General features: G+C 52.7%; 1 long non-coding RNA gene across 1 annotated transcript; it reads right to left on the bottom strand.

The window, feature by feature from the left end:
• Positions 1-18: 18 nt before the first annotated feature.
• On the bottom strand, positions 19-5,434 carry LOC145514362 (uncharacterized). The gene is made up of 2 exons (XR_014060086.1): positions 5,222-5,434; positions 19-386 (listed from the first exon to the last, which is right to left on the bottom strand). It is a non-coding gene; the product is annotated as an uncharacterized LOC145514362 (long non-coding RNA).
• Positions 5,435-26,945: the final 21,511 nt, after the last annotated feature.

The following is a 26,945-nucleotide window of genomic DNA, read 5'->3' as shown; positions in this document are numbered from 1 at the left end:
GTCCGCAAAGTGTGCTCAGCGATGTCTTAGCTACATTTGGTTATGACCACCCTTCCACACCCCACATCACCTCCCTTCCTGGCACCATCGGAGCAGCGGCTCCAGCTTGTCTGGGGCCTGTCCCAGAGCAGCGGGCCGGAGAGATGAAGCATTTGGGTTTGATGGGACGTGTTGATGGGGGTTTGCTGTCTCTTCTGGTAGAACTGAGCACTGCTAGCTGTGCTGGGTGTAGGGGCAGCGGCCAGGGAGAGTCTGAACACCCAGGCCTGATGCACCAGTGGTGATCTGGGACGTCTCCAGCATCAGGTGTACACTGCCTTGCCAGTCTGCAGTCCAGGGTGCACACGGCCGTGCCAGTCTGGGCTCTGGGACTTGTACTGCTTTTCCTGAAAAGGACCCCAGAGTTACATAAGCTGTTGCCTCACAAAACCAGAGTTTGTCCTCCATCTAGTCATCAACTCCCCAGTTTGTGGGCCCTGGTGGCTGAAGGGCCAGGAGAGAGGGATGAGGGGCTCTGGCCTGGGATGCGGGCGGCGGGGCTGGTCTTCACATTCCCTGTGTGTTGTCCCCCTGATAAGGTGAGCCTCGGAGCCTGGCCCCCTCGCTGCCCCGGTGCTGGCCCTACTCCCTGTGAGGACCTCCGGGTGTGACCACACAGGGGCCCTGGCTCCCGGCCAGGCGAGTGGGCGTGGGGCGAGGCCTCTCGGTGGAGTCCCAGGCTCTCTCCGCCCACCCGCGGGCGGCCTGCCTAGCAAGGACTCATGCCGGCCGGGCCGGGCCGGGAAGCCTGGGGCAGCTCCAGGACCCCCGAGCCCAGACCCGGCTTATCGCCGCTGCCGGGCTTCCCGCCCTCGCATATTGGAGGATGATCTCAGCGCTGTGGGCGTAGCTGACTGTAGGCCTGGGTCTGGTCTTTGTTGGGTTTATCACGAGCTCTGCAGGCGGATCCCTGTGCACTCAGCGCAATTTGCTTTGTTCCCAAGCTTCTCTACAGCCAGGACTAGGCCCCGAGGCCCAGAATCGCCTAAGTGCTGCCCAGCCCCCGCCTCCTCCCTGGCTCACAGCGGGGGTGGTGGAGTCCTCTCACCCACAAGCCATGGGTGCCAGAGCCGTACTGGCAAATAGAGAGGACAAGGGTGGATTATAGGAGGACCCCATGATTCTCAACCAGATGGTTCTGCACACCCCAGGGGGTGCCGGTCAATGCCTGAACACTGGGGAGGTGGAAGCTGCTGGGGGGCGGGCAGGGATGCTACTGGTTATCTAGTGGGTGGAGGACGCAGGGCCATCTGGGGTACCAGGAGTGAGGACTAGGGAGCGGGTGGGAGAGCAGAAAGCACCAGAGGCCCTGTCCTGTTTCCCTCGAGGCCGGGAGCCTCCCCCAACCCTGGGCACAGCTGGCTTCCGACCATGGGCATCCCTTCCTTTCCTCGGCCAGAAAAAGTGTAGGGGGCAGCAGAGCAAACTTCAGCCCAAACTTCATGGTTTCATGTACCTCCGGGGCAAGAAGTTCCCTACGGAGCCACTCTGACTGGCATTTCTCTTCAGGCCTGAAAATACCCCCTCAGGTGTCGAAAGTCGGCTTGAGTCGGTCGTGGTGACGGCAGACCCAGACCACGGTATGTGAATTTATCACAGCAAAGCTGCACATTTTTAAAGGGCCTTGTCACTCACTACAGTAAGTAAATGACAACACCATCACCCTTTGGCACTCTGCTGTTCTTTCTGTCACCCCTTCCATCTCCAACACATGGGAGTAGAAGGGGATCAGGCACCATGTGGTCCCCATTTTGCTGCCAAGGGAATTCTGTGATGCTCACAACCAACCCCAGACGGGAAGCGGGAGGGCTAAAACTCTGGCCCGTGGAGTCTGAGTTTGGCTCTTTGCAAGCTCACTGTTAGCCAACCTTTCATGATTCAACACCGATCACCCTCGTGTCTAATTTGGTCACTTTCAGGTTGGTCAGTGTGATTCCCTGGACCCTCCCGTTGCTTTCTCGGAACCCGCCCTCCACGACGGCGCTGTGGTGGTCGGCCTCCATGGTGGTCCCACTGACCCCACCTGTGGGTCAGCATCCCGTCCCATGCAGAATCAGGGCTGGTCTGTGTGACTGAGAGCACACGGTGGAGCTGACGGGTTGGCTGAGGCTCTAAAAGGCTCAGCAGCCTCCACCTTGGCCTCTTGGAGAGGGCCACTTGCAGAGACACCGCGTGCCAGCGCGTGCCAGAGCCACCTGGGAAGTGACCCTCCCAGCCCAGTCCAGCTGTGGCCCCAGCTGATGTAGGACCACGACTTTATGTCCCAGCCCAAGTGAAAACTGCCCAGCTGAGCCCTCCCCAAAGGCCTGGCCAGCTGACAGTGTGAGAGAAGCCACCGAGTGTGGGGGTGACTAGAGACACAGCAGGAGTGACTGGAACAAGCACGCAGACCTGCACAGACCACAGATGTGGGGATGCACCCAGGACAGACAAAACCATCTCATTTCCCTGCCTAGGACCCCTCTTACTCACGCTGGGGTAACGGCACTCCCACCAGCGTTGGTGACCTGCTTAGGGGGTCCACTCCCGCCTGCAGGGCCTTGAGCCAGGTACACCCTCACCTGACAACAAGACTAGCAGCTTCATGGCTTGGGAGCCCATGTTTGGGTCTCAGCTGCTCCCTGAGTTAGGGCAAGCTGTTAGCAGGAGGCCTGCCTGTGTCTGCCCCATGAAGGAAAAGCCTTTATTGGGAACGCCTAAATCAGAGTTCTTGTGGGTAGACCAGAGGCTCTGAGCCTCTGCTGCACATTGGAAGTGGTGCAGGGAGCCGGAAGCCCCCAGTGCCCGCCCCAGCCCAATACCCGCTCAGCTTCTGGGACACATCCCGTGCGGAGGCTCAGACCTACTCGGATGTTCAGAATGCGGCCGCGGCTGAAACCGCTGGCTCACATTGGCCAGTCTGATGCTCGTAAAGTGTGTTCAGGCCTTGTTTACAACATAGAGCACTTGGTTAAAAAGGAGATTCCCACACATCAGGCAGTCCACATCTTAGGAAATGGTTTTCCTGGACACGGCGGTCTAACCTGAAATGGTTTATGTTTAATCGCATTTTGCCACAGGAAAAAGTGCCCCAGGAAACACTGTGCAGAGGGCAGGATGCCCGGCTGGGCTCTTAAAATAGAAGCAGCCACAAACAGGGCAGTTCACTAATTCTGTAAATGACCACAGAGGCTCTACCTGCCCAGAGCACAGCTGCCCAGCTGGACGGAAGTCATGAGGAAGGAGGCCCCACTGAGCTTTATTAACTCATGAGGTCCCTTCACACAGTAGCTACTCAGAGACTGGTCCAGTCTGGCACTGGGCAGGGCTCTACCAGGGACGGAAGCTGTGGGATGTTTTTATACAGAAAGAGATTGACTATAGGGCTTGGTGCACACAGCTGTGGGGCTGGCACCTGGGAACAGCCAGGTGTTCTAGCTGCTCCTAACAATCCTAGCCCAAAGGCGGGATTTCTCCTCCCTTGAGGAAACCACCCCCCCACCCAACCCCCCCCACCCCGTTTTCTCCAAAAGCCATTCAGCCACGTGGCTGAGCCTCGCCCCTTCCTGGAGGGGGATCTCCACCTCAAGTCGGTTGACAGCTGGGCCACCCATGTCCCCCAGGGGCCTCCACCCAGCCCCCAGGTGAACGCTTGACTGAATCACGACAGCCATCGCCAACCTGACCAGGTGCCACACTTGGCCTGCTATGTCCCGGCTCCTTCCTGGCCACTCCTCGGAGGGGCCTTCCCTGGACTCTCCACCCGAAATAGCTGCTGTCTTGGGATTCATTCCTGCTCATTGTACAGAACTTAAACAATACAGAATAGTAGAAAGAACAAGGTAGGTAAAGACCACCTGTAATTCTACCACCCAGACACCAAGATTAAAGTTTGGGGGGGTATTTTATTCAGTCTTCTTCTCCCCCGCCACCAGTTCAGGATTGAATGTCTTACACATCAGTTAAGATGATTTAAAAATTCTACTCATTTTAATGCATTGTCCCTCTATTCTGGACAATAGACTAAACAGACAATTATTTTGTCTATTCTAGGTAGAATTCTGAACATATATATTAATGTATATCTATTAAATTTATATCTAAAACATATTCAGATACAAACCTGGCAAGGTAACAACAGCCACTCAAGCATCACCCCATGAGCCCCATGCTAACCTGTGTCATGATGTTTCCTAATTTACCAACCCCCCAATTTGGGGACCGTTCATTTCCAGTTATTTGCCATCCTTGTAACATGTTTCCTGGATCTAGGATTTCTCCCCTAGAGGAGTGCCCATGGAGTGACTGCAGCAAATGTTTGAAACATTTTCAGGGCTGCAGATACACGTCAGCAGGTTGACTGTCATCATACATGTGAGTGCCCGGGGCCAGCTCTTATGTGCTCAAACTATAGGGCTTCTCAAGGAGCATCAGTACCAGGAGATGAGGGAATCTCTCCTTTGAGTGCCAGTGATATTAATAGCACTTCCAAAATGATTCGTGTGCTAAAAGTCATTTAACCCTGAGCATAATCCCCACGAAAGAGGTACCATTATCAACTGAATTTTGTGTATTTCTACACTGAAGCTCAGAGAGGCTAAGCAACTTGCCTTAAGTGGCACAGCCAGCAAGTGGTGGAATCAGGTTTGAACCAGGCAGCTGGCTTCAGAGTCAGGGTCTGACCTGACAAGGTAGCCATCCCTGGCCCAACCAGTGCCAGCTTCACCTACCCCCTATGCACAGGACTGACCTTCCTGCATACTTGCCCCAGGTCCCAGAGGGTGACTGTTCTAATCAAAGGGACCATGAGGGGAGTGCCCCTCTGCTGGTTTCCCTGGTAACCAATAAGCCCACCTGACAATTGCCCTGTAAGCCCATCAGTTTCCCCTATGACTGGTAACCTCCCCTTCTCCCTGGGAGTGAAGGCTGCCACCTGGTCCTGCCTGCCCTCTGCCCACATGCTGGGGTGTCTCCCGGACCCTGATTAGACATGTAAGTGACCTCCACTCATTAAACCAGTGATGCCTGTTGCTGACTCTCGACTCTTTCTTGGGTCTCAAGACTGAACAAGCACAAGGCTTGCAGGCCTGCAGGTGGCAGTCCAACAGACCTCTATGCTGGGCTGCCTCTCAGGCCCCAGGGGGTGGGTGCTGAGGGGGGTCTCACCCCTTTCATCCACTTGGGAGAAGGGGAAGCCACTGACCTCCCCCTGTGGACTGGAGCTCTCCACCTCAGGTGTTCTGGAGCCAGGAATCAGAACCATGATTGGGGAGGTGTCTTCTCAGGCTCCCAGTCTAATGGCTGCCGAGGGTCCTTATGAAGGAGTCTTAGTCAAGAAGGGAGCATTCCTGAGACCGTTCGGAAGGATCATGTGACCCTTGTGTGACCAGGCAGTATAACAACCATTGCCTCATAGGGTCCACGCGGTCAGAAGGGAGTGAGTACGTGAGCGCCTGTGGTGCCTTAGTGCGTGTGAATGGGCATGCGTGAGCAAGCGTGTCATGCGTCTCGCCTGTGTGTGAACACGATGTGGCGTGGGCACGTCTGTGGCGAACATGCGTACCCGTGCGTGTTATGCGTGCGTGGGCATGTCTGCAGCGGACGTGCGTGCCTGTGCGTGTCATGCGTGCGTGGGCACGTCTGTGGCAGACGTGCGTGTCATGCGTGCGTGGGCGCCCCCCGGTCCCCTGGGGGCGTGGAGTTCTCCTGAGGGGGCGTAGCTAACGGCTTTCACTCCTGCCCCCGCGGGGGAAGCCTCGTCTGGCGGGCAGTGGGGCCTCAGGACCCGTCTCGGGTCAGCAATGGCCGTGTTAAGCTCTCGGACTCGGTTTCCGTGGTGGCTGACGAAAGCGGCGGACACTGGTGAAAAGACAGAATGGGCAGCTCGGGACCCAGGGGAGTGAGCAGCTCAGAGAAGAGGCGACCCTCGCCCCCCCTACCTCCACAGGCACGTACAGTCCCCCCAGGGGATTACTGGCGGTCGCTGGGCCTGATGCAGCGTGACAGCCGCACATCTGAGGGGAACCGAGGGAGGCTGGGGTCCAACGGGCCGCGCTTCTCCCACCCTTCCTTGCCCGGGGGCGGGTCTGAACCGCCACACGCTCCGAGGGAAGCCCCCACAGAAGCTCTGCCAAAGGCAGCGCCCCCCACCCCCAGACCTGCGGGTCGGGAACCCTTGCGGCAGGTGCGCCCTCGCCGTCCGGGGGGGCCGGTCCAGAGGCTAGAGAGACCGGCCAGCTCTGCGGAGAAGCATCTTCCGGCTGCTTGCACAGGATTCAGTTGACGAAGCAGGAGCGGGAGGGAAGCCCGGCGGGGACCGAGCGAGCTCTCGTCGAGTCGAGCCGGGGCTTCTTCCGGCTCGTGCGCCCCGCCAGGCACGAGCAGGGTTAAGTGTGTGCGGGGGGCGGAGAGGGAATCCCAGACCGCCGGAACTGGAGACTTCCCAGCCGAGGGCGAGGCGGCCACGAGAGGCAGCGCCGGCCACCCCGCGGCTTCCGCCGGCACCTGGGCGCGCGGAGTCGGGAGGACACGTCGACAGCCGCCCGCAGGACCTGCGGCAGACGCGCCACGGCTGCCGCCAGGGTAAGTGCCGCCCGGGGGCCCCAGGGGCCGGCAGGGGCGTCCGAAACGCAGCGCTTTCATGAGGAGCTGGGGTGTGCTGCTCTGAGAGCCATCCCTGTCTTATTCCTCATGCATTCAGACTTGCAACCAAGTCGTGGCAACAAATGCAGTCTGGAAACATCTTTACGGCAAAACAAAGCATTCTGCTTTCCTGTTGACAACTCAGAGTGCTGGCCGGAAAGCCAGAGCCCAGAGGCAGATTCATCTGGTGGGTAGAGGTCCGCCTGCCTTCTCTGCTCTGACCACGCAGTCAGGGCTCCCTCCTTCCTTAGGGCCTTCTATTCGCTGCCCGATTTCTTCTTCTTTTGTTGCGTCCCTGGTGACTGTCTTCTGACTCGGCACCCAGGCTTGGATGTGATGCAGACAAGCTCAATTAGCGACACTTTCTGCTCAATGTGCATCTTATTATGGCTGTTCTGAGAAAGTGTAGAGAAGGGGCTGGGTCCCCCAACCCACAGGGGGGAGGCTGGGGGCCTCTCAGTGGCATATAACCTGTCACCAGTCTGCACTGTGGATAACAAACCATGCTATGATACATGGGGGACCCGTCTTCTCGTAATGGCTTCATTTGAGCAAGTTTCAAAACAGTTCGCTTCCTGGTGCTTCTTGATGTGTCTGTTTCCCATTACACAGTCAGCCACCAGCGAAAGTGACAGTCTCGGTTTCCATGCGGACTTTGTGAACCACCTGGAGGGGCGCCTCTACACATGCCGCGGCACCCACCACCCTCACTGACAGGCTTCCATAGCAGGGAAGAATGGTGGCCCCCCCCCACCGTGGGTTTGGGGGTTTTTCTGTTAGTTTTTAAATTAAAATAGAAAACCCCACCTCTTAAATGGTAAAAAGAAGATGAAAGAGAAGATTTGAAAATACTATTGCCTGCAGAGCTGGAATGGTAACAGTGATAATAACATAGTAACAATATTAGTGACATAGTAACAGTAATAGTAACTTGGTGACAGTAATAATAATACACAGTGTTCCTGCTGCTTTTTAAGTGTGTTACGCTTTTATTTCTTATCTCATTTGATTTTGCAACTACGATTTTCAGATGAGGAAACAGGCTCAGAGAGGTTAAGATCCTGACCAAGGACACATACCTAGTGAGTGGCAGGATTATTAACTGCAGGGCTCTGAACTTTAAGTCCCACATTTTGTTCTTAAGTCATTTACCCCTTCTTGTTGTTCTCCAGTATAGCTGAGTGCTGCCCTGGAAAATAGAAGGTGAGGCCTGGCTGGAGGTCTCTTAAGATGTCAGAACTTGGTATGTGTTTAAGATCCAGCAGTTAACAGGGTTAGATATTTATCTACCATCTACTATGTAGGTAATATAAAGAGCCCAGGATGATGACAAATCTGCACTGATGTGATCTACTGGGGAAATAGATGGAAATGTGAGCCGCTAGGAAGCCTTTCTTAGTCCATCTCCCACATACTGCGTGTGCGTCCACAGGGACCTGCATCCACTGAGCGCCAGCTAGGCAGAGAAGGTCCTGGATCATTTGTGGGAATTCTGGGAGGGGACTTCTGTTAGGGGGAAGGTCCATGAAGGGTTCATTTGAGCAAGTTTCAAAGCCACCCTCACTTTTCTCTCAGGGACCAGCTTTAACCTCCTTGCTGGGAGTTCTCCACCCATGTTTGGGGCACTGTTCCTCCTCCCCAGAGCCCCCACCACACACACCACGTGGGCTCCTTGTGGATGGGGGTGTAGGAGCCTGCTTCCCTTTCTCTGCAGGGAGCTGCTCTTCCACTGTGGGAGCCATGGACCCTGCCCCATGAGGGGCGAGGGGTGGGCACAGCCCTCAGGAGTGGTCAGAGGAGCCTTCCCTCTGACTCTGGGATCAGGCCTGCTCCTGAGCACTAGGCTGTTGCTGCTGTGGTTTTTCATCCTCATGAGAGGCCCCATAGTCCCCTAGAGAGAGTTATCTTAACCCCCTCTTATGGTCACAGAAGTTGGACCTCAGGGCAGTTAAGACACTTGCCAAGGCCACCTGGCCGGAAGCTCTGAGCCTGCTGGCAACCTGGCTGTGCTGGAGAGAGGTCATCTGCCTCCCAGATGCAGTCTTAAAGAAAAACAAAACAGATTGCTTGAGCTGTTACTCACGTACTGTACAGTTCACTCATTTAAAGAGTACAGTTCTTTGGTTTCTAGTCAGTCTGCGGAGTGGTGCAGTAGCCTCACCGCTAACAATTTCAGAACATGTTCATCAGCCCATCAGCAGTCACCCTGTCTCCCCAGTGGCTGGAGCCCTTAACCCTCTCAATGTCTCTATGGATTTACCAGTCTGGACCTTCCCCCTGAACATAATCAGACAGTATTTGGCTTTTTGTGTCTCTCCACCTCCCTCAGCATCACATCCTCAAGGCACATCCATGTGGCAGCCTATGTCTCCTGGTGAGACCCCTGGCCTTTCCCACCGGAGCCCCTGAAGGCATCCAGAGACTTAGGAGGACGCTCCAGCTTCATCTAGGGCACTGCTTCATGTTTTCTCATGGAGACCTCGTGTTTTGCCCTGTTATCCATGTTGTGACAAATAAACATGGAAGGCTCAAGACCCCTGGCCATCTCTGGCAGATTTGCTAAGTTAACAGCCCAGCGAGCTTTCACCATTAACCATGGGACTCTGCTGGCTTCCCTCAGCACTTGGACATGGAGAGGAATTTCCACTTCTGAAAGTGCAAAAGGGATTTCCAGGGGACCCTGGGGGAACTTTTTCAAAATAGTGTATGAAGTGTGCATTTGAAAGCAAACAGCAGCCTCAGGCAAGATAAGTGAATATGTGTCATTTCAGCTGGACCTGCCTAAAGCACTATATTATAAAAGATTCCAAAGTCGTGACTGGGATTTGGTGATTGATTGATGATGTCTGCTGTGGGCTAGGTAAGGGGTGACAGTGAGCTGTGTGGTGGCAGATTTAGTTGAAAGGGAGAAGAGGATCCTTGAAGCTAAGGCCAGGCACACTCAGAAGGCAAGCCTTGCACCAATCTGTGTGTGTGTGTATGTGTGTGTGTGTTTATGGAAGGACACGTCCTCAGGCCCAGCTGTGCTGACCAGGCCAAGTTTCAAGCAGGCGGAGTCTGGACCCAGGCCCAGCAGGCTGGCTTCAGGGAGTCCGCGAGGAAGTCATCTCCCAGGTCAGCCCCCTCTGAGTAATCGAGGATTTAATAACCAGAATCTCTTGCCTCCCCACATCTGGTGACTTTTGGGCCAGCACAGTGCGTTTCCTTCTTGGCCGGTGGGTCCCCAAGGAGGGAGCATCATGGATGGGTGCCAGTGCCGGGCCAGGGTCCAGCCCCCACCAGTCCCCACCGTGTGCCCCCGCACCTCTGAAGTCAGTGCATTGCAGAGGAATTACGAGCCCGTCCCCCACTGCCCTGCCCCCGGCACCTCCCCTGCTCACGACTAACGAACAGTCCTTGGCAGCTGGGGCTTCTGAGGAGTGTTCCTCCATTGGAGGGACAGCAAGTACAGTGAGCACCCACGGAGGAGGCTGGAGAAGAAGGCCAGGTGCCTTCTTGGGGGAGTCAGGTGTCTGAGGCCCACTGCCAGGTCCCCATACTCATGCATGCATTTGTTTGTGACCTCCTGCTTAACTCATCTGGAGGAGGAAATGGCAACAATGCTTAACTCATTTCCCTTGGAAAGTCAGTTTTTCCCCTTAAAAAGAGACCCAGCTAGCAGACAACCAGAGTGGGGAGTGAACAGTCAGTCTGCTCCCATCTGGGATAACGAGGACGTCACCCCCACCTCTGGCTCTACCACAGCTGCTTCTGTTCTGCAGTGGGCAGGCGGGCAGGGCTGGCCTGAGGCTCCTCCCCATCCTGCTTAAGTGCCTGGGGGCCATTTATCCTGAGCAGACCCAGAGAGGGTGCCCTACAGCCAGGAGAGTGGACCCCAGGTGGCCACTGCTGTCCATGTGGCAGGGTGACCTCAGCGTGGTCCCTACCACCATTGCTGTGTTGACCTTGCCAGGCCCACAGAGTGTGCATGTCCTGTGCGCCTCTGCCCCCTTGGGCTTTTGAGGGCAGGTCTCATGTTTTAAGGTCTTGTGTTTTAAGATGAGGTGACTGGGGAGTCCCCCCAAAAGTGACCCCCAAAGATGCCCCCATCCTGATCCCCAGAAGTGCAGATACATGACCTGACATAGCAGAAGGACTTTGCAGGTGTGATTAGATCAAGAATTGGAGGTGGAGATGGATGGATCGTCCAAGTGGTCCGGGCATAACCTCAGGGTCCTCATACAAGGCAGGGGACTAAGCCTCTGATGTTGGACCTGTCAGGTGGGTGTTGTGTTCACGTTCCTGACCCCTAAGTTGGGGGCTTTATCAGTGAGTTCACATCTTACCTGCATACACTTGGTGGATGTGAACAGGTGTCCTGAGAAGTGGCCGCCCATGTTGGGGTGAATCCAGAAAACCCTCTGCCATAAAACAGTGTCCCCAAGGCACACACCACATGGCCTCGATCCTCTTGTTAGTGATCTTGATTTGTCCTCCCCACTCAGCTATGAAATACACACCCTCCAAGGAAGAAACCACGTGGAACATTAACGTTTTACGGTGGGAAGTGGCTCTCACAGGATGTCTGAGCCCAGCCCCTTGTGAAATCACCCAGTGGGACGCCACTCAGTCCTGGCATATGAGAACTGCTGTCGGCGGGGAACAGAGCAGGAGCCCCTTCTGGGTGTCTTGTCCTGCCGGCATGCACGGGCCTGGGAACCTGCATGTTTCACACGTTCCCAGGCGGTCCTGCTGCTGCTGGTCTGGGGTCTACACTCTGAGAGCCCCTCTGGTTCATGGACTCCTTGTAGTAAACACAAGATGAGTCATGGACCTGAAGGTAAAACGGGTAATGATACAACTTTAGAAAAAAGGAACAGGAGAAGATCTTCAGGACCTGGGCCAGGTGAAGTTCTGAGACCTGACATTGCAAAGCGCAGCCCCTCAAAGGGTTGTCATAAAGGTACTGACCCCGATCAAATGGGCTTGATCAAAGTATTGACAGATGCTGTGGAGAGGATGGACAGACAAGACCCAGGCTGAGGAAAGATTGTAAACCACAGAGCTGACAAAGGACCTGGGTCCAGAATATACAGAGAACTTGTAAAAGTCAACAGTAAGAAACAACCCAATTGGAAAATGGGCAAAAGACATGAACAGACACCTCATCTGAGAGATACAGGTGACAAATGGGACACAAAAAGACATTTAACGTCATGAGTCCCTGGGGAAATGCATGTTAGGCCCGCAGTGAGACGCCGCACACCTGGCAGAACAGCTACCATCCTCACGTCAGTAACACCAGGTCCCGGCAGCATGGGGAGGAACCAGGTCTTGGCCATTGCTGGGAGCGTGCAGCACGGCATAGCCCTCGGAAAAACTGTTTGGCGCTTTCCTCTAAAAGTGAAAATGCAGCCCAGTAATGACACTGAGGGCGTTTATATCCCCGAGAAATGAAGACCTGTCTTCACACGAGAACATGCACAGCAGTTGTACTTCTAGCAGCCCAGGCTGGAAACCGCAGCTGTGTCCTTCACCTCCATGGAAAACCACTTGGCAGTGAAAAGGAATGAACTCTGTGAGTAGAGAGCTGCTCACACACAAGCACACAAATACGGACAGGCACCCACACACACGTGCTTGCCGAGCTGACAGAATCCAAAAATGCTCCTGGCAGCAGCAACGCCTCCTAGGTGTGTACAGGATGTTAACGCAGGGGAGCTGGGAGTGGGGGAGGAGACATGGGCCCTCCTGCCTGTGCCAATTTCCTGTGAATTTGTCATTATTGAAAGAGTAAACTTTTAAATAAGGGGAAGACCAAAGAAAAAGCTCCACGAATTCTTGTTTTCTCCCTTTAATCTTTTTCACTTGGAGAGTGACTAAGTCCGTCTGAGTCACGAGGTGGCTTTGGGTCCTCAGGCTGGTCAGACCCCAGGGGAGGCAGGGCTTTTCCAGGAAGACTTCGACCTAGCTGGAGCCAGGGGCCCCCGTCTCGCTAAGCCTTGATAACGGATGAGTAACCTACCCAGTCATCATGGGGACTGTGTGGGGGAGCATTCTGAGGCTGTGTAGCATAGTAACATTCGTGGCTGTTCCCATCAATAGTGCACACTCAGCATCCAGCCAGCAGATACTTACTGAGCACCTAATGTGTGCCAGACACAGAAGATGGAAGGGAAGCACAGAGAGGTAAAGCTGCTGGCCTTAGGTCACACAGCCAGCGAGTGGCAGAGCGGGGATTTGAACCTGACACTGATTCTGGAGGCCACACGCTTACCCACTCCCCATGACTAGACCGGCTGCCACATGCCCTGGGGGCCTTCATCACCCTCCTTCCTCAGCACAGATGAGTTGGGGTCCACCCTGGGTCACCCAGCTCTCTGTACGGAAGGTGGCTGGGGTGAGATGTGTCCCCGCCATGGTGGGTCAGCCGTGAAGGCCTTGGTGGGGAGTAGCTTGTTGTCTTTCCTGAGTTCTGACCCAGCCCGGGCCCCTCGGGCAGCAGAGGCCAAGAGAGTCAGAGCCAGTCTGGCTCGAGGGTGCAGCTATGCCTGTGCGTCCTTGGTTGCCAGAGCAGGTCTCCAGGCCTTGGGGAGCCCTGTTGCTGGGAGCACCGACAAGTGTCAAAGGGAGGGAAGCTGCAGGCTCTGAGTGCACGTCCTGCTGTGTGCCCTCCAGTAAGTCTCTCGACCTCTCTGGTTGGGCTCCAGTCTCTGACTGACAGGCTCTGACAGGCTCTGCACTGGGGTGCAGAGGCCTTTGCCCTCCTTTGCAGCCAGGTCAGAGGTGAGTTCTGGTATGTCCTCTCTGAAGCTACCAGCCCTTGTGGATGACGTCGTGCTACCTGGTGGCCTGTCCCAGCATCACAGTTGAGAGACTGTGGTCACATGTTCAGGGCCAGCTCCCCCCCCCGCCCCCATCTCTGAGCTGCCATGTTCCTGTGGGGAAGAGGCCCTCCCTGCTCCTGCACCAGCGGCTCCACCCAAGGTGGGGGTTTCGTTCCTTCATCAGGAGCTCAGTTCCTGGGCTGTGCTGCAGGTGGTCCCAGCCCAGACAAGGGGCCCTGACTGCTAGGGTGCTGGACCCTTTCTCACTGTAAAGACTTTTAAACATATAAAGTAAAAACTCTCTTCTGGACATACCAAGGAACCCAGCTCTATCACAGTACAGATTCCCAGTAGAGCAAACCCAGTGAGTGATTCATAAGTTTCTCACAGGGCCGAGTGGCGCCCAGCAGCCCCTGGACTCAGATGCCATGCTGAGCACACACTGCCCCACTGACACCACGGGCTCTACCACATGTGGAGACCGATGTTCATACTTGAAGGAAACACTCCAGTTCACTAAAGTAGAAAAAATGAAGATGTAAGTGTTTTCCCACTCAACGTCATGGAGTCCTTTATCCATCCTGGGGATGGCAGATTTACCCCGGCTAGGTTCATCGAAAATACAGATTGCTGGGCCCCCAAGAAGGTCAGATCCGGGATCCCTATGGGCAGAACCCGGGAGTCTGCACTGTAAGCCGTGGCCCTAGAGGATGTTTATAGCATTAAAGTCTGGAACTTTCTTGAGGGTGCAAGGAGGGTTCTAGTAACTAAAGTCTCAGTGTGTTTCAGCTTCACACCAGGAGCCAGATCCCCAGGCCACTGGCAGATGGCCACTAGGGGTCCTCCTTCCGCCTCCCCCCCCCCCCCCCCAGCCTAGCTCATCCCTCTTCTTCCCTTGTCCTTCTTTTCTAGGCAATCACACCTGTAGATGTGTTTTTCTCTGTGGCTGGCTAGTTAGTTACTGACCGGCATCTCTATATTAAAGTTGCTTTAGGGCTTTCGGAGGTGGTGTGTTTCTTCTAGGGGGTCTTCTCTAGAGTCCTGGGCAGTACTTTGGGCCTTTGGACTTTCCTTGAGGGCCATTCACAGCAGGGCCCAGAGGCATGAAGGCCTTGGGGCTGGGGCCTCACATCAGCTGCCACAGGCATAGGCAGCAGGGAGGACCCAGTGTCTGGCTGTGCAGGGTGGAGGGCTTGCTTTGGGGCCAGTAATGGATTTAGGAGCAGAGTCTGCATTTGGTTCACTTTCCAGTTAATCTCTATATACAGCTTGAGTCTAAGCTTCCTCATCTGAGGAATGAGGATGAAATGAAATGCAGATGGTCGGCACATTACCGATGCACCAGACCAATTCATTGTCCTCTTTCTTCTGTGCCAAGTGGGCCGATCTGGGCTCAGGGCCACACCGGCCATTTCCTGACAGTGAGACCCCAATGGGAAAGGGTCATTTTAAAAAGAAGATAAATATCTGACTGTAACCAGTACAAAATGCACACATCAGAGATTTTATTTCACTCGTTAACTAATGAGAGAACCAGGGAGACATTGCCCATGTTTCAAAGGTTTCAGAGAACCACACGTGCAGGCAATGGGGATCTACAGAGGGGCTGAGCCACCTGGCACTGCACCTGCCTTTCTGTGGATAGGGATCATGCTCCCTTGGGTGCAGGGCTGGCAGCGAGCGCAGAGAGGCAGAAAAGGTTTGTCCATTTCTGTCTATGCGGGTTTTCCTGATGCTTGTAGCTGTTGAATGGTAGTGACATTCCCTCAGTCCCCAAGTTGTCGAGAGAGTAAAGGAAAGAGATGGAGGAGGAAAGGCTTTGCAGAGGCTTATGTGCATCAGGTTTGTGGAAGCTGAGGGGCTCGGGGGATGCGGTGCAGCCATGCTTCATGTCAGTTCTTGGCTCGGCTGGAGGCTGGTTCAAACTCACCGTTCCGTTTCCTGTGTCGCCCGCCCCCTCCTGTCAGCGCAGGCTCCCTTGGCCCAGAACCCTGGCACCTGAGCAGCCCGCAGCACATTCATCGCTGTAAAGCGGAGTGAGAGTGCCCTCGGGCTGTGGGAATCATAGCTTTTCCCTTTCCAAGCAAGTGGCTCAAAACAACCAAACACCCCATGTGCAGAGATGAAGGACACCTGCTATTGTCAGGGGCCAGGGCCCAGGCTTGGATGTGATTTCCACAGAGGGTGGGACATAGAGATGGAGACACAGGTGCAGGGAGCTGTCCCCTGCTGAGCATGCAGCCTCTACCCACCAGGGAAGACGCTGGCTGGCCAGAGGAGCTGGACGTGGGAGCAGGTGCTTTGTTTCCAGCATCTCCCCACAACTGGAGAGCACTTTGAGGAAGGCGGTTTCACCCCAGTCCCTAAACTCTGGTCTTGGTTAATTCAGAAACATCAGAGTGATCGCGGGTGAGGGAAGACAGCTCACCATGGGTGGTGGGTGTGGACACCCCTATTTGTTCTCACTGAGCTTGTGGGGGGATGCTGTAGCAGGGATGCCGGGATAAACTTGAAGTACCCCGTAGTTTGCCTGTCCTGACCAAGTCTCTCACAGCTTGGGAAGCAGTCCTTTCTGGGGAGGCCGTTCAGCAACAGGGGCCTGGATCTCCCACCAACAGAGCTAAGAAGCCCTCTGCATCCACACGGGGTTCTGGAGGGAGAAGACCCTGGCTGCATGTGGGTGATGAGCCCTGGGAAGGTGGGTGGGGCGTGCACCCCAACTCCCCCTCCCTTCTCCAGCTTTCCCGCCTCCAGGGAGCGCTGGGTTGGCCTGATGGTCTCTGAGGATGAACGTCCTCAAGGGGGTGGAGCAGGCCTGGGCGTCACTTCTTGGCAGTGCCTCCAGGGTTTGAGAAGGGGCTCAAGGCCCCCTCCTCTGCCTCGCGTGAGTCATAGAAAAGGCAGATGATAAATTCATTTGTGCCTCTGAGCTTTGCTTCCATTTCACGAGTGATATCGTCGGCCCTTTTGGGAAGTATTACTAGCTACAGGGCTGGGAAAGGAAGCCGAGGGGGCTCCCCTGAACCCCAGGCACCTGGGGAAGGCAGTCAGATGTCAGTTATTAGGGTTACCTGAAAACTCATCAGTGGCAGGAGGATGGGCATTCCCAGGCCTGAACCCCAATGTGAGCAGCTGAGTGGAGGCATCTCCCCCCACCCCCCCAGGGCAGGCGCCGCCCTGTATCCATGGAGTGCTCAGCTGGACTGGTGGGGCTGGCGGCATCCAACCCGCCAGAAATCGTGAGTCACCACGGCTCCGGGTGGACCTCACGGGTGAGGACAGAAGGTTCCCACGCGCCCTCTGTACTTGGCTCTGGGTGGGCAGAAGGTACAGGGAGAGGAAATGGAAGGCGGATGCTCAGCCATGTCTCCTAGGGGATCTGGGGACAAGGGCCTCTTCCAGGGAGACAGAGGCCAGGCCGAAGTGCCAAGGCGATCTCCCATGGCAACCACGTGGCCGCAGCATGGGCTGGCCTTCTTGGGACCTTTCGAGGTTCTGGAGAAGCCCTAGGATAAGGTATGATGTTCTGTCCCCTCCCTTTGTTGACCACATGCCTCTCGTGTGCCCCACATTGGTCTGTGCTAAGTGTCAAACTCGGGGAGTTTAATAAGAGATTTATACAAAGTCAGACAGGAAATAGAAGCTAAGCTGATGCATCCAAAGCCACATCACAGGCTGAAAATTTCAGAACTATTGATCATGGCCATGGGATGGGTGAATGCGCTTAGCTCAGGGGTCTGCTAGCAGAGGATGGACTTGCGCTTGAGAGGGATTCGGGTTTGGCCGCACGGCCCTTGCCGTCTGGCTGTGGATCGCGGTGCTGGCCTGTCTGCTCCAGTCTGGCTCTGGGCCTGCATGAGAGTGAGTAGGTGAAATTCCAGAAATGTTTAAGTATATCTATATTTTATTCCAGTGACCTCAGAATAGTAAATCATTTTGTCTGTTGTTCGGTAACCTTTAAGTCCTGCCTTCCTAATCCCTAATTGGCAAAGCAGTTGCAACACCAAATTGCATAGTTCTGATGTAACTATGTAAATATTAACATGCTAGGTCCTGGCTTTGGTCACGTTTACTCTTCATAATTTGGGTTTTATTTTGTCAAAATACCCCTTTTCTTTCTTATTCCATGGGGTGTTAGAGTTTCATTAACACATGTAGATTGACGTTGTGCCTCTTTTCCCCACCAGAGCTGTTTCCCGCCCTGTTTTCAGCTGTACACAGCAGTAAAACAACCAGCGTGAAAGAACCCCCCGCCCTGTGGCCAGCCACAGCAATTATCCACGTTGTGTGGTTTTGCTTCCTCAGTTCCTCCTGCCCGTGCCCACCCCATGCCCGCCACCTGAGTGCTTAAAGCAGACCTCAGCATGGATTGTCCAATGGGCTGCGATGTTGGGGTCCCTCTGTCCTCTGGAAGAACTACTTGCCTTCTGCCTGGCACTTCAGCGCTGGTGAGCAAGCCCACGTCCAAGGCTTCATCGGGGATTGACCGAGTCTAGCATTGGTTCCATGCTTCTAGGACTTTCCTGCTTCACACAGGATCATGTAAAGCAGAGTGAGGGGAACCAAGCACTCATCCTGATGAGTGAGCAGCCTCCAAAAGCTAGGCACTTGTGTGATTCTGACGCCAGGGCTGTGTGTGTGCTGCTTCGCTCGAATCCACGCGTCTTCATATTTTTGGTACATCCTTGCCCAGTGGGAACCCTACAAGGTGCTTCTGAGTCCTTTCGAATTCTTAGTTTTTATTTTTCATGTTAAATGCTTTTAATCATTTGAATTTTACATGTTGATGAGTTTGGACAAATTTATACGTGCATGTAACCTACATCACAATCCTGATAAATCGCTTTCATCAGCCCAGTCTACTGCCCCACCTAACCTGCTTCCTCTCACAGATTAGGTGGGTCTTTTCTAAACTTTCAAGTAAATGTGACCATCCACAATGTACTTTATGTGCATTCAGCTTTGTTCACAGGATCATGTTACTGACACCTATCTGCGTAGTATTGTTTAGCAGAGGTTGATCCCCCATCATCACTGGCAGCATCCGGTGTTTGGCTCTTTACATGTCCCCATGTTGATGGATGAGCTTCCCTGGTGGCTCAGACGGTAGAGTCCACCTACCAATGCAGGAGACTCTGGTTCAATCCCTGGGTTGGGAAGATTCCCTGGAGAAGGGTATGGCAGTCCACTCTAGTAGCCTGGCAGGCTATAGTCCATGGGGTCACAAAGAGTCAGACACGACTGAGTGGCTAACACCTCAATGTTGATGGACATTTGGGTTTTTTGTTGTCCTTTGGGGCTGTGATGAATAAAAATCCTGTGAACCTCCATGTTCAAGCCCTGTGTGCACTTGTCATTTTCATCTTTTGGGTGAGTAACTAGGAATGGAATTGCTGAGTCTCAGACAAGTATAAGCTGAGGTGTTAGTCACTTAGTCATGTCTGACTCTTTGTGACCCCATGGACTGTAGACTGCCAGGCTTCTCTGTCCATGGGATTCTCCAGGCAAGAATACTGGAGTGGGTTGCCATGCCCTTCTGCAGAGGATCTTCCCAACCCAGGGATTGAACCCAAGTCTCCTGTATTGGCAGGCGGACTCTCTACTGTCTGAGCCACCAGGGAAGCCCATCCGAGTGTAGGCTTAACTTTATAAGCAGCTGCCGAGGTGTTTTCCAAAGTGGCTGCCCGCTGTGCACTCCAACCAGGAAAGTGCCTAAGATTGGGTGTCAGAGCCGGGAGGAAGCTGAGGCGAGCGAGCCCACTCCTGGGGTCCCTGTTGGCCAGGCCTGCATGAGCCTGGGGAGGGCACCCCTCACAGTATCACCTGGGTGCCTCGTTACTCCCCATCCTCATCAGCACTTGGTACTATCAGACATTTTAGACATTTTTTAGCCATTTTAATAAGGGTGTAGTGGTACACTTTATGGCTTTAATTTTCATTTTCCTAGTGACTAATAATTTTGAGCATTTTTTTCATGTGCTTATCTGCAATCTTTGATGAAGTGTCTACTTTAATCTTTTACTTGTTTTTTATTAGGGTATTTTTCTTCTTATTAATGAGTTTTGAGAGCTTTTATGTGTAGTCTGGACACAATTCCTTGATGAGATATGTGTTTTGTGAATATTTTTCTCCCAGTCTTGGCCCTGCTTTTTCATTTTCTTCATAATATCTTTTGAAGAACAGAAGTTTATGATGGTTAATTTATCAATTTTTGTTATGGTTCATGCCTTTTTGTGTCTTCTCCAAGGACTGTTTGTCTATCCCAAGGTCATGAATAATTTTTCTTATGTTTTCTTCCAAAAGTTTTATTGATTTAGCTTTTATATTTAGATTTGTGGCCCATTTCAAGATAATCTCTGTATATGATCTGAAGTAAAGGTTGTGATTCATATATTTTCATATGGATATGTATTTGTGTCAGCAGTGATGGTGAAAGGACTATTCTCCCCACCCCCACCCTACAAATTACTTTGGTACCTTTTTTAACATTAATCAACTGCTTACCTTTGAGTCTATTTCTGAGTCTCTCCCTTTGACTTGGATATCTGTTTTCACACTAACACAGTCCTGATTATTTTGGCTTCATAGTATGCCTTAAATACCATCTTCTTAATTTGTTCTTCTTTATCAAAGTTATTTTGGCTATTACAGATCCTTTGTATTTCCATGTAAATTTTAGAATTGGCCTGCCAGTTTCTACAAAAACAATCTGCTTGTCCTTGTCTGGGATTGGGTTGAATCTATGGACCAGTTTGGGAAGAGTTGCCATCTTGCTGTATTGACTTTTCCAATTCATGAACATAGTCTGCTTCTTGTTTTATAATGCTTAGGTCTCCTGTAACTTCTCTCAGTAGTGCTTTGTAGTTCTCATCGTCAGGTCTAGCACACAGTTAAATGTTTCTCTAAGCATTGTAAGATTCAATTGTAAGTGATATCTAAGCTTCTTCTTCAATTTCTAATCAGTTGTGCTTATACGAGGAATGTGATTGATATTCAGTATTGACCTTTATCCTGACACCCAGCTCAGTTCTTGTTGTAGTCACTTTTTTCTTTTAATTCCTTGAGGTTATCTAGGTAGACATTCACATTGTTTCAGAATAGAAGGTTTTTGTTTTTTTTTTAATTGAAATGTAGATGATGTGCAATGTTGTGTTAACTTCTGCTATACAGCAAAGTGGTTCAGTTATGCATATATATTCTTTTTATATTTGTTTCCATTATGGTTTATCATAGGATATTGAATAAAGTTCTCTGTGCTCTACAGTAGGACCTTTTGTTTATGAGAATAGAAGTTTTACTTCTTCCTTTCTGACCTGTGTTCCTGTGTTGTCTGTTTCTGCCTTTCTGCTCTGGCCTGGACCTCCAGCATTAAAGTAAAATTGAGACAAGTGGACATTCTTGCCTTGTACCTCACATTAGCGGGGAAAGTCCAATCTCTAATCATTAGGGCCTGTATGTTCTCTGGATTTTACACAGATGCCCTTTATTGGACTGAGGAGGTTCTATTCTATCTCTGATTGGCTTGGAGTTTTTATCATAATCAGTTGCTCAGTTTTGTCCAAAGCTTTCACTGCATCTTTTGAGAGGATCTTATTGTCTCTTTTTTTTCTGCCTGAAATGGGGAAATTTGTTGATTGATTTTTAAAATGTTCAACAAACCTTGCATTCCTGGGATGAATCCCACTTGGCAATAATGTGCTATTATTTTCATATGTCTCTGGAAATGGTTTGCTTATATTTTGCTAAGGAATTTTGTGTCTGTGCTCATGAGGGGTCTTCATCTGATTTTGGTGTCAGAGTAACAGGCCTCCTAATGTAGGTAAGAGAACATTCCCTTTCTTTGTATTTTCTCAATGAGTTTGTATGATTTTGATGTTATTTTTTCCCTTGAATTTCTAGTAAACTTCAGTGATGAATCCATGAGGATCTCTGGATCTAGTTAGAATGTAATTGTTTCACCTGTTTCCAGTGATTTTTTTCTGGTTGCTTTCTATTTAGTCAATTGATTCTGATTTTTTCACATCAAGTTGATTTCTCAATATTTGTATTTGAGCTTACAACTAAATATATAAGTGAGATATATAGTCCAGGGATATTCAGACATGACAATAATTGTGCATTAACATTAGAAAGACTGAAGCGTGTAAAACAGTACATGCTGGGCCACAGTGGGAGAGGCCTTGGGGTCACCCTGTCCCCCCCACCGAGTTTCTGTGTGTATTGAGAATGCCAGATGGATTCAGGCTGTGGGTGAGGGTGGGTCTCCTTTTGTAGAATCCTTTGGATTCTATACTTGAGATGAAGAAGATGAGATTTGGTGACAATCAAAACTGTGTTTAGGTGGAAAACTTCGTTACTCGAAGCAATGCTTACTCCTAAGTTGCTGCTAAGTCATTTCAGTTGTGTCCAACTCTTTGACCCTATGGAGCCTGCTAGGCTCCTCTGTCCATGGGATTCTCCAGGCAAGAATACTGAAGTGGGTTGCCATGCCCTCCTCCAGGGGGTCTTCCCCACCCAGGGATCAGACCCATGTCCCTCATGTCTCCTGCTTTGCCAAGCAGGTTCTTTACCACTAGTGCCAGCTGGGAAGCCCTGCCAGCTCCAGAGGGCTGGGCAGACTGCCCAGGAAGGAGTCAGGACCCGCACCAGGGCCTGTCAGAGGCCTCTGCCACCCCATTTCCCTGACTGTCCCAGTTCTGCTCACCCAGGCTTCAGGGAAATACGGGTGAGGGCAGGGAGCTGGGGGCACAGGGGAGGCCGGCAGGCTGTCTGCTGTCAGGGCATCACTGCACTCTGACCAAGCTCAGGCTTCAATAAGGGTCACAAGGGAATGGAATAAAGAATGAAGGGAGCCCCTCTCTTTACTGGAGGTCTTGCACCAAGATGAGTAAGTGACACACATACTTTTGCTCCTAAAACTGGCAGTGTGCTCACATCTGTCATCTAAATGGTTAACAGTGAGTAACGTGAGTTAATACAAACAATTTGTAATAAAGCACTAGAGTATGAAATCCCCAACAATCCAAAGGCACTGACACTCCTTCCAAGGAGACCTCCTTGGGAGCAAGAGATGCCTCCACTTGCTGGGCGCATTTGCGCAAGTGACCAGCCCTCTCTGAGCCTAGGAGCCCTTGACTTAAACGATGGGATTAACCTCAGGCTGCCTTGTCAGAGCTGTGGGCAGCGTCTGGCGGGCAGAGGCCCCCCACTGACCTGCAGCTGCCCTCCCTTGTGTGTTCCTGTGCTGAGCTGTGAGCCTGTGACTCAGCAGGGAAGGTGGGCTCATCCTCTCACCTGAATTTACTGTCGAGGGTGCCATGTTGTGTTATAGCAGCTTATCAAGCTTCTGTTGCTCAGTCTAGAGCCTTGTTTGGTTTAATGGCCAGTGCTTAGCACTCAGATGATGAATAGTAAATTCTTGTTCAGTTGAAAGGTTTGCGGAACCAGCCACTGAAGTACTCTGAGGGAAGCCTTAAGTTCTTTGGTTTGAAAAAGTTATCAATTTGGTAGCTGAATTCTGTTTTTTTTTAATTAGTTTATTTTCTGTTTTTTAACTTTACAATATTGTGTTTGTTTTGCCATACATTGACATGAATCCACCATGAGTGTACATGTTTTCCCCTTCCAGAAGCCCCCCTCCACCTTCCTCCCCATCCCATCCCTCCCGGTCATCCCAGTGCACCAGCCCCGAGCACCCTGTACCTTGTACTCAAAACCCTGTTGTGCTGCAGGAGGACATTTTTGTAGCTTTCTCTTTAGTGAAAAACAGTTGTCCATCTGATTTTAAAGGACTGTTACAAACGTGGGATAAGGAGTTCATGCTCTGAAACTCGCCACAGTCGAATCCTTACCTTGGGGCAGTCATATGTGATCCAAATCTGTGCAGTAGGCAAAGGTGTTCTTTGGAAAAACCACACATCACACATAACGTGAATGATTCTGCTATAATGTAACGTGTGCATTCCTAAAAATCAACACATCCTGTAAAATCACACAGTAAAAACCACAGGGTTTGTAGGAAAGCTAGTACTGGGGACACAGCCCTCAAAACTTCATCAGTGACAAGTAAAGATGGAAGCCCAATAAAAGGGCACCGTTTTCTGGGTTCAGTGGGTGAACATGTTGTCACGTGGTGACCCTGCATGTGACAAAGACAAGAGTTTGCAGGGAACATGAGTGAAAGGGGGTCCTAGAGGGGCTGGAGGGGTCTGGCTAGGGTGGGAGTGGGTGTGCCCAACGAGGGGCCCTAGGCTTGGGGTGTGTGCAGCTCTGTTCAGTGGCGTATCTGAGTTCCCCAGTGTTTCTTGGCAGATGAAATTATACATGAGAAGACAGGCAATTTGTCTTATATTCAGACTGTTCCCTAATACATCAGTCGAGTTGAACAAATTTGTGTTTTCACAACAGGCGTTGCAACAAGGCTTGCTAGGGAGCTGTCTGGGTCATCCTGGGTTGAGTCTTTGTAAAGTAAAAAGTTGACACACGTCATCCTACACTGTTGAATAAATTAAAAAATGACCACTTTTCTCAGCCAGAGACTGTTGAAAAAATGAAAAGCAAAACAAATGAAGGCAAAACAAAACAAAGGCTTGGAGTGTCTGCTAAACCTGTGACCCGTCCAGAGGCAGATGGGGGCCAGTTAGTGCCCCCAGCCCTCCCCTCCGGGGAAGGCTTTCCCTAACCACCCTTCCTGGGTCTTCTGGCCCTCGGCAAGGAAGGAAGTGTGGTTTCATGGTTCCACGGATCACACCACACACCCCTCCTGCACGAATGTTGTGCAGATGCTGGGAGATGAAGCTGGCGAGGCTCAACGCAGCTGGCGGGGCGCCGGTGCTGGGTGCAGATGTGGCTGGCAGGGTGGGAGAAAGTGGACTAGGAAGGCAGAGCTGTGTCCAGCCGGCATCTCAGTGGACACCCCATTCAGGAGGGACGCGTGGGACAGGGCTCAGCCATTGCCCCATCCACTGCTGACGGGCACATGTGCTGCCCTTGGACACAGCCAAGGTCAGGATTCACTTCTGTGACCTCCTGGGGGTGGGTCCCTTCCTCATGGGTGGCTGGGGGTCCCCAGCTGCCCACACACGGCACATCTGGGCCAGGCAGGACACGGTGCCCACCCGGCTCCTGTCCGTCTTCAGGGGAGCTGAGGACAGTGGTGCTTGACCTCGGCCCTGCAAGGCCCGGTCAGTTGGGAGAACACATCCAGCCTCTCCATCTGCTTTGCATCGTGGCCCAGAGTTACGATGCTTCGCAATCACTCTCGGCCACATGTTTTGGAAATTACCCTCCACAGCACAGCCTTGCCTATGACTTCAGCTGGCTCGCGCTCCCTCTCGGTAATGTCACAGGACACGGCCTGCCTGCCATTCCAGCTCAGAACTGGGAGGCTCTCGGGGACCCAGGGTCCCACTGTGCTCCCCTCTCCCTGACCGCGGGCCTCCCCGGCCACAGCAGCTGCCACCTCTCAATCATTTCTTCACCAGCACTTGGCCGACCTGCACTCCACACAGAGTAAGGGTTCCAGAGGTGCTGCCTCGGTGGTTGGCGGGGTAGCAGACCCCAAGGATGTCCACATCCAGACCCCCAGCATTCGTGGATATGTGATGGGGTCTTTGCAGGTGTGACTAGGTTAAGGGCCTTGAGGTGGAGTATCCAGGTGGGTCTGTGTCATCACAGGCCCTTACAAGGGGGAGGCAGGAGGTCTGAGAGCAGGAGAGATCACAGGGGCAAGGGTGAGGTCAGAGAGGCTGGGGGCCTGTGTGCTGCTGCTGTGAGGATGGAGGGAGGGGCCCTGAGCCTCTGGAAGCTGAAAAGGGGCAGGAGCACAGACTCCCCCATCCCCTTCCCCCAGAACCTCCAGAAGGAACTGGCCCCCAGCCCCTTGCCAGAGCCCTGTGAGGCCTGGGTCCAACTTGGAGCCCCCTGACTTCAGGTCAACTTGTGTGGCTCTAAGTCACCAAGTTCACGGTTGTTTGTTCCAGCAGTCACCTTTCTGCCCTGCCTAGCTCCCTTCCTGGCTATAAATGTGAACCAAAGGGCAGGGCTGTGGATGGTGGGTTCTAATGCTTTGCGCCAGGGCCGGTTGGCTCAGCTAACACCCGCCGCTCACAGGTCTGCTGCGTGCTGAGCTCTGTGACATCTCTGTACCTGGAGCTGGGATCACGTCCCGGCCACCTAAGCTGTGCCCGCCCAGCGTCACAAACTCGTCAGGACTCACACGACCCAGGATGGCAGTGATTCAGCCTGGATTCCACACGTTCACCCACCCAAGCTCCACTGCCACTTATCAAAGCATTTTTGGAATAGTTTAAAGCATCTGTACCTCCTTCCTTTGGATGTTCTTGCTGGTGACAAACCTTTATCTTGCAAGAGTGGATTCAAATTTCAGGACAAATGAAAGTGGCTAGAACAGAGACTCACTGGTGTCCTGGTCCTCTGTAAGTGAGGTTGGAAGGCTGCCTGGCAGCTCAGCAAGGGAGGATTAAGTGAATTAAGACACGTCGTCAGCAGGTCTGCAGGGCCCCTACATAGCAGACACCCGGCAGACAGAGGTGCCCTGGGGTGGATGGGGGCTTTATGAGGCAACGGGTGTGGTGGGCTCCCTGGGGAGAAAGCCCATGGTTGTTTCAGCTGAGGGATCCCGGGGATCTGGGCTGTGGTGGCTTCAAAGGAGGGCACCTCCCTCTGTGATCCTTCTCTCAGCAAACCTTGATGGAGGGAGGTTGCTCCTCTGTGCTGGGTGGGCTTGGGGTACAGAGTGAAGAAGAAACATGAGATCTGCTTGAATGCATCAGCATTTATTTAATAAATCCCTAATTGATGGATTTAGGTAGTTTGGGATTTTTCCTACTACAAACCACGTGGCAGTGAGCATCTTTATTTATCCATCCTTGTGTAAACACCTTATTAATGCCTTAGGATCTACTTAACATTCAGACGGGAATCCAAGTGATTCCTACAAAGCTTGCTGCCCCAGCTTCCATTCTGCTGACCCAGGGGTCCCCCACGCCTCTGCTTTGGGGGTCAGGCCTGATGGCTGCTAGGCTGATGTGGCTTCAAGGAGGTGCTCCCTGCCCCCATGGGAGGTGGAAGTCAGCTGGCTGGGGCAGGGGCCATGGGCATTCCTCAGGGTAAGGCTCCTGGGCAGCATCCCCATTTCTCCCTCTCTTTCACCTCCCAAAGCCTTCTTATCCTGAGTCCATATCTGCTAAGGAATTTCCCCGGCACCTCTGCCTGCTGGCCACTCTGTGTGGGGTTCCAGCCCATTCTGATGGCATCTGGCCAGAAGAATTTGAGGCAGGTCTGGTTGTGTCAGGACACCCCCAGAGAGTTCACCCCAGGTGGTATGGAGCTGGGAGGGTCCACCCCGCGGCCACCTCAGGAGCTCCCTGCACAGCGTGGCACCACATTGCTAGCGTACAGGGTCGGGCTCCCTTGGCGCGGGTCTGCATGTCCCTGATAATCAGGATGCCCACAACC

This window comes from Giraffa tippelskirchi, chromosome 7 (genome assembly GCF_054371585.1).
Source record: "Giraffa tippelskirchi isolate mGirTip1 chromosome 7, T2T-mGirTip1v1.2.pri, whole genome shotgun sequence".
NCBI classification, from domain to species: domain Eukaryota; kingdom Metazoa; phylum Chordata; class Mammalia; order Artiodactyla; family Giraffidae; genus Giraffa; species Giraffa tippelskirchi.
Note: the sequence above shows the minus strand (reverse complement) of the source record. Positions and strands in the feature narration are given on the sequence as shown.